The following is an 8805-nucleotide window of genomic DNA, read 5'->3' as shown; positions in this document are numbered from 1 at the left end:
AGATGTGTTGCAGTTATTCTTGATAAAGCTTGGTGACCCTGGCTGTTGATCTTCTTGGATTCCTTTGCTCAGCATCAATATAAGAAACACTGTTGGCTCAGTTGAGCTCTTCTGCTACCTCTTCACAATCTGCCATACTGCAGTCCCATGACTTCACAATATCCTTGGTAGGCTGGCTGAACAGGTGCTATACCTTGCTAGAGGGCAACCTGCAACTATGCAGGGCATGGTCGTCACTCTGTGATGTATTTTCAAAGTACCCACATACCCAAAGGCTAATCTAAGGTCCACAAAGCCAGTGGAGATTTTTGTGGGAAGAGGCCAGGAGATTCTACCTGTTGGTGGGTGAGAGACAGCAGGTTGTGTGCTGTTCAAACTTTTCTTTTGCTTGTTTAATGATTCTCTTCCAGGTATAACAGTGGTTGACTCTCTGAATGTAGGTAGTGTGTCATCCACCTTCGAGATTTAGTAATGGGCTACTCTTTTGTGTGGAATGTAAAGAAAACTTAAGAGAAAGGTTGGTTGATTGTCTAAAATAGTTAAAGGGTAAAGAACATTTATTGTCCATAGTGATGCCTGCATATATATTTATGTATCATCATCATTAGTTTAATGTCCACTTTTCAATGCTTCCTTGGCTCAGACAGAGGCATATTTTCTACAGCCAGACACCTTTCCTGTTGCCAATCCTTGTTTCCAAATAAGATAATAATCCCCCATGGCCAGACATGTTTTCACTGAAGACAGACACTGCTTGTATGACAGTGACACTCATTTACGACTATCACATGCACATATATATATATATATGTGTGTGTGTGTGCAAGATGCCTGGCGCCTTGCCAAACTCAAGAAGACCTGTACTCCACAGCAGAAGTGTTGAGACCAATCCTTTTGGTGGTGCCATGTAAACGCACCCACCACACTCTGTAAAGTGATTGGTGTTAGGAAGGGCATCCAGCCATAGAAACCATGCCAAATCAGACTGGAGTTTGGTACAGCTTGCCAGGTCATGTCAAACCGTCCAACCATGCCAGCATGGACAACAAACGTTAAATGATGATGGTGATCATCATCATCATCATCGTTTTCCATGCTATCATGGGTTGGACAATTTGACTGAGGACTGGCGAACCAGATGGCTGCACCAGGCACCAGTCTGATCTGGCAGAGTTTCTACAGCTGGATGCCCTTCCTAACACCAACCACTCCGAGAGTGTAGTGGATGCTTTTACTTGCCACTGGCATGAGGGCCAGTAAGGCGGTACTAGCAACAGCCACGCTCGGCCTAGTGCTATTGTAGAAGACACTAGCCCAAGGTGCCACATAATGGGACTGAATTGAAGCCATGTGGTTGGGGAGGAAACTTCTCAACAACATAACCACAAAGTCTTTGTTCCTAAATCTTGGCTATGTTGTTGAGAAGTTTCCTTCCCAACCACATGGCTTCAATTCAGTCCCATTATCTGGCACCAGTGTTTGTAAGTTTACATCCCCATAACTTTGCGGTTCAGCAAAAGGAGAGCAATAGAATAAGTACTAGGCTTTAAAAAAGATTAGTAAGTCCTGGGGTTGACTCATTTGGCTAAAATTCATCAAGACAATACCCCAGCATGGCTGCAGTCTAATGACTGAAACAAAAAGTAAAAGTTATATCTATACACACACACACAACCACACTTGGGTCTCTGTTCAATGATAAGGATTCAGTTGTTTAATCAACTGGTTGAATATTTCACAGACAAGTCTACTCCTAACAGGCAGAATCAGTGTGACATGGCTCTACTTTGTGAGTTTATATGCACAATCCATCCAAAGCTTCCATGCAGTTTCTACCCATTTTCACTCACAAGGAATGGGTCAATGCAACACTTTAGAAAATGACACTTGCCCAAGATTCCATGCAATAGCATCAAACACTGATCTTGTGGTTACAAGACAAACCTTTTGACCATTTCCCCATACTACATTAACTATATATTATTATCATGATCGTTTTAGTGACCATGTTCCATGCTGACATGGGGTGGATAGTTTGACAAGATCCAATGGTCCAAGAACTAAATGCCCTTCCTATCATAACCAACCACTTTATAGCATGTACTGGATTTTATTTTATTTTTTATTTTTTTTGTGCTATCAGCATTAGTGAGGTCTTCATGCAGCTTGCAAGACTAGGAACCCTAAGGAAGGGTAACTTTATACTAGGAAATGAGGTATAGATAGGGTAAAATATGAGGGGAAAGGGCCAGAGTAGAACAGGTCTCTAGATGTAGTGTAGTTACAGGACTACTCATATTGTAAAAAAGAGTGTGAGTGATCAGGTGGAGATGGAAAGTAGTATATGTTGATATTTTCACAAGTATGTATAAGTTTGTAGGCTGAAATGATTTAAGGCACATTGAGCTACTGTTTCTATTATTTACTCAAAATTTTCGGGTGAGTTTCTGTATTTTGTGTAAATATTTTAAAATTTCACCACTAAACAACATGGTGCCTTTACACTTTGACTTCTTAAAAGCAACTTTAAATGCCTAAGCTCAAATTTAAAGTGTTTTGCTATGACTAAAATCTTTCAACTGTGACCATCTTGGCTTTTGTTGTATCTAAGTCAACATTATAGAAAGTCCTTCCTTTTTAAGTCGGTGGTATGTGATTTGAGGGATTTGGCTTCTATTTCTATAAGGCTGCAAACTGGCAGAATCTTTAGCACACCAAATGAAATGCTTAGCAGTATTTCATCCATCTTTACATTCTGAGTTCAAATTCCATGGAGGACAACTTTGCCTTTCATCCTTTCAGGATTGATAAAATGAATACCAGTTGAGCACTGGAGTTGATGCAATCAATTTACTCCTTCCCCTGAAATTGCTGGCTTTGAGCCAAAATTTGAAATCATTATTATTGTTGTTGTTGCTGCTGCTGTTTAACTTTAGTTTGGTTCACATTGAACAGATTTTTGTTCAGAGACACTCCATCTGTGACCAAATATCTGGTAGCTTTTTTCAGTGACAGTGTACTTCAGACTACATTTTCCTTGTGCATGCAAGTCTCCAATCTCCATGGCACCAATAGTATCTCCTAAGACAAATGTGAGGCCAATAGTTTGGTAACAGGTGTGCAAAATGCCAGTACAGAAACAACAAGACATCGTGTCCAACACTAGCCATTCTCCCAATCCACTATACTTGGCTGATACTGAGAGAGTAAAAGACAAAGTTGAACTTAGTGACATAGAGAACCAGAATAAATACTCTGTAGCATTCTGTCCACTACACTGATGACTTTGCCAATGTCTAAGTGTCTAAGGTGAATTATTGTTTGTACAATTTTAATGTTTGGACTTAGTAATGAAACATCATCATCATCATCATTTAACATCTGTTTTTCCATGCTGGCATGAGCTGGATGGTTTGACCAGAACTGGAGAGATGCACCAAGCTCCAGTCTGATTTGGCATGGTTTCTATGGCTGGGTGCCCTTCCTAATGCCAACTCCTTTGCAGAGTATGCTGGGTGCTTTTACATGGCACCACATGAGTGCGTTCATATGGCACTGGCATGAACGCTTTTTACGTGGTACCAGCAGAAGACTCTTGCAGGCCAATCCTTTTCGCCAGAGGGAGCAGCCTTAATGCTTATGCTGTGAAATATAGGCCTTCTTGAGTACTTCAAGGTGCCTGGTATCTCAGTCCTTTGTCTGAAACGTTCAGCATCCTGAGGTCATCCTTCAGTATTTCATAAACATATTTGAATATTTACATATGCTTTTAGGATAGAAATATATTTTTATACAGGCATTACATTATAAAGTCCTTCTGCAATTTTATATTTGCGTAATTTTAGTTTTGTCATCATCGCCATCATCATTTAACTTCCATGCTGCAGGAATTGGATATTTGAGATATTATCATTGTCATTGTGTGTCTGCTTTCCATGCTGGTATGGGTTGGACAGGTCATCAGGATCTAAGTCCTTATTGAAAGTTACTGATGTCATTTGGTTTGGTTTCTATATCTGGATACTCTTCCTATCACCAACCTTTTTACAGAGTATATCATCATCATCATCATCGTTTAACGTCCGCTTTCCATGCTAGCATGGGTTGGACGATTTGACTGAGGACTGGTGAAACCGGATGGCAACACCAGGCTCCAATCTAATTTGGCAGAGTTTCTACAGCTGGATGCCCTTCCTAACGCCAACCACTCAGAGAGTACTGAGTACATTTTCTCATAGCACCAACACCAGAGATTGATAAGTCCTTGGTGAGATAGGACTAAAGGGGGTCTCACAGTTCAATGCTTTCTCTGCCATCCACTTCACAATGTGAACTGGATGTATTTTTCACGAACCCACTAGAGATTGTATAGTCTTTGGTGAGACATAACTAATGGACATTTTGAGACTACTGCCTGCTTACTAATCACACTAGAGGGGGCTTTCTGTCACTCACCTCTCACTCAATAACTTAAGACATATTTCCACTCAGGTCATCTGGTTGAGGATTAGAGCACAGTGGCAGGTCAGAATGGGTGAGTGAAAGCAGGAAGAATAGGATGGTAGAGACAATTGTTGGCATGGCAACAGGAGGGGAATGATGGGCAATAGCAGCGGTGGACATAGCAAAAGTAGGTGGTGGGTAACAAATACAGATGGTCTAGGTGAGGGAAAGTAGTGGATGGTAGTTATAGAAAGAGTGAAATAGAGTGTACTGGATTGATATACACACACACACACATGGAGTCTCAGACAGGTTTTAATGCGAGCAGCATCTGTATGTAGAAGAGCATATTGCATTTGTATGAACTTGTAACATAAGTGAATTAGTACTGGACAATAAATTACTGTGCATTTACAATAGAAGCCCCCTGCTAGTGCTGTGGAATACATACATGGAAATCAAATTTCAAGATGTTGAATCTCAAAGATAAAATAATATTGGATTAAAATAAGTAACACTTTACACCAAAAACCTATTCACCCATGGAAAAAGTATGTGTGTATATGTCCCCCACCACTGCTTGACAACTAGTGTTAGTTTATTTACATCACTATAACCTCATGGTGTGGCAGAGAGACCAGTAGAACAAGTATCAGGTTTAAAAATAAGTACTGGTGCTGGATTTTTTCAACTAAACCCTTCAAGGTAGTGCCTGAACATGGCTGCAGTCCAATGGCTCAAACAAAAGAAGGTAAGTCAAACAATCAGTCAAATTTAAATTTGGCTAAACTTGGTAGGATTTGAACTCAGAATGAAATGAGCTGAAACAAATGCAATAATTTTTTTTTTTTTTTTTTTTCCTGATACTCTACCAATCTGCCAATCTACCACTTTCAGTAGATCAATAATGAGAGATATTCCATTCCTGAACATTTTGTCTTTTTTTGTATGTCACAACTTGGTTCAATGTGTGTCTCGCATCATTTTCAGACCATAGGATGCGATTTAAAAGCTATTTGTAACAGGTAAAGTAGTTACACAGAGATACCTCCATTAACATCTCTGCTTCCATTGTTGACAAGGAAAAAACCTCAACAAGTGATGAGGGTACCAATAAACTAAGGCAGCAAGAATTGTTAGCATGCTGTGCAAATTGCTTTGCAGCATTTCGTTCATCTTTATGTTCTAAGTTTAATTTCTGATGAGGTCGACTGCTTTTCAAGATCAATAAAATAAGGACCAGTTGAACACTTGGGTTGACCTCTTTGACTTATCTCTCCCCCAAAATTGCTGACCTCGGGCCAAAATTTGAAATCAATATTACCAATAAATTCACCTTTGTGGGAAGAACCACAACTACATATCATGGGATGTTTGACCCTATGCCCTCAAAATGTTTAACGTTTTATAATAACAGATTCATGAAAGCATATGGGTGATACTTTGACAACAAATCTTATAATGGGCGTTTTGTCCATCAGTCTGTTCCCTATTTATGGTCAAATGGCTGGACCAATGGTCACAATGTTTTTCAGAATTACAAAGGAGGTAATCAAGAAGGTTGTTAGTGAAAAAGTATGATTATTTAGTGGATATTGAGTTTTGTATTAATAAATCACCTTTGATTTTTTTTTTTTTTTTTTTTTTTGTTAAAATTCCAGTGATGAGGATTAAACTCTGGATTTCCACCCATCCCCATATAGTTCATGAATTTAGAAGGTTTAGATTTGTGATATTTTCCCTTTATTTCCCATTGTAGATGGGCAGATTTGCTATCTTACTATAATGGGTGTTATGTCCATCTATCTGTCCATCTGTTCATCTCTTTGTCTGTTCCCTCCTCACAGCCAGATGGCTGGACCAATGGTTATGATATTTTTGGGGATTACCAAGACAGTCATCGGGAAGGGTTTTAGAATTAAAAAATCAAAAAGTATGATTATTTTGTAGATATTGATTTCTGAATTGATAAACCACCTTAACAATTTTATTAAAAATTCACTGACCATAAGTAACTCTGGATTTTCATTGTATAGTTTGTGGCCCCATCGTAGACACAAAGGGGGTTGCAAGGATGGTTAATAGTGAAAATGAAATGGAAAAAGTGTGTGTGGTTATTGAAGTGTGTTCGTCTCGAGCAGGATTCAAAATGGCTAATCAAAGCAGCTGAATTTTACATCTCAGTTTTGTCAATCAAAATAGTGTCTCCACCAGATTGGTAGGTGAATAGGTGACTGTTAGGTTTCCCAAAGTTAGCATTACAAACCATAGGATCATTTACATTGCAGAACTCTAGCAGCCTGGTTCCCTCCTCATTGCGGGAACCAAAACCATAGCCTCCTTGGAAGCCCCCTGCATGTTGTCCAACATGTCCATTGAAGTTGTCAGCCACAAAGTGAAGGTCCCTGTCATTCATCAATGAGGTAGTCTGCAAGAGGGTATCATAAAATTTATCTTTCTGTTCATCAGGTTGCTCTGGCTGAGGGACATAGGCCAAGATAATGGTTGCTAACCCATGTTGCTGCACTAATCTAATCTTAAGTATTCTATCACAAACTCTAACTACCTCAATTACTTTATCAACCCATTTCTCTTCAAGAAGTATATCCATGCCCCCGACCCTGTCAGTGTTCCCTGCCCAGAAAATCTTATACCTATGTTCTTTGCCTGTGAGGAACCTAGAATGCAACACAAATCTGCATGTTTCCATTTAAGCATCTCAACAATCTCACCAGACCTACCTTTCAGTGTGCCAACTCATGGGAGGTGTGGGCCAGTGAGACCCTGGGATGGAGGATAGCAGCGTCATGTACCTGAAAAGAAAGCTTGCATTTGGTAGAACTCATAATCATACAATAGCCTTCAGCCTGCATACACTACACCATCATTTTATGCATTACATAATCACTACATTACAAGGAGACAAACCCTAAGTAGGGATGGGGGAACATTAAGCCTTTGGAGGTGTTCATGGGAGAGACATCCGATAAAGATCAGAGGATAGAGACTTCTGGTATAGGTGGTGGGAGTGGGAGGGTGGTCGCACCACGAAACAGCAAAAACTCTGCCGGTGTGAGAAAATATTAATGATAATAATGAGATAGAATTGAGCATTTGAATTCTTAACTAGAGCTATAACCAAGAGTTTGCGGTCAGCCAAACTGTGACAAAATTAGATAAATGAATTAATAAATGAGCGTGAAAGAGAGGGAGAAACGAGGAGAGTTGGACTGAGCGAAGGGGACAAATGCTCAGTTACTTCTGCTGAAATTTGAAACCAATACAACCATTGAATGCATTTCAGACACTACAATTGAAAATTTATTTTATATATAGCTTTTAATAGATTCAATGCTAGTAGTTATTATTTCTCCTTTTAAATTCTAATACCATTTCTATCATACTTTAACCTCTCATCATCTGACACAAAGACACCACCTTCAATACAATTACACCTTGACTTCAGGGGTCTTGTTACTTGTTTTATTTGGTGACCTCACTGGTGCTGGTCGCATGTAAAAACATCCAGTACACTCTGGAAAGTGGTTGGTGTAAGGAAAGGCATCAAGCCATCATGCCAAAGCAGACACAGAAGTTTGGCATAATCCTCTGGCTTACTCATTTATATAGTGGAGGCGTAATGGCCCAGTGGTTAGGGCAGCGGACTCGTGGTCATAGGATTGCGGTTTCGATTCCCAGACCAGGCGTTGTGAGTGTTTATTGAGTGAAAACACCTAAAGCTCCACGAGGCTCCGGCAGGGGATGGTGGCGAACCCTGCTGTACTCTTCCACCACAACTTTCTCTCACTCTTACTTCCTGTTTCTGTTGTGCCTGTAATTCAAAGGGTCAGCCTTGTCACACTGTGTCACGCTGAATATCCCCGAGAACTACGTTAAGGGTACACGTGTCTGTGGAGTGCTCAGCCACTTGCACGTTAATTTCACGAGTAGGCTGTTCCGTTGATCGGATCAACTGGAACCCTCGACGTCGTAAGCGACGGAGTGCCAACAACTCATTTATATGGAACTGCCCTAAACGCCATCCAACATTTAATTCACTCTATCTTCAAAGTTCAAACTTAGTTGACATTTCTACCTTCCATCTCTCTAGGAGTGAGTAAAATTATTCATCTCTGACATAGCAAACCTACGACCAAAGTGTTACTGTTTTGTCCTTTCAAATTCAGTGCATCTTTCTCTACTTTTCCAATAACAGTGATATCTGAAAGAGATTTTGCTGCTATTTCTAAAAGAGCCAGCAACCACATTGTGGCTTTTTTCATCTATTGAAATTCCATTATAGTATTATTAAATCGAGTACTTGAATGGTACTTGTATTTTATCGCCCAGCAAGGATGCACG

The sequence above is a fragment of the Octopus bimaculoides genome, chromosome 14 (assembly GCF_046866305.1).
Source record: "Octopus bimaculoides isolate indiv1 chromosome 14, ASM4686630v1, whole genome shotgun sequence".
NCBI classification, from domain to species: domain Eukaryota; kingdom Metazoa; phylum Mollusca; class Cephalopoda; order Octopoda; family Octopodidae; genus Octopus; species Octopus bimaculoides.
The sequence above is the reverse complement of the archived record's forward strand: the minus strand, read 5'-3'. Positions refer to the sequence as shown.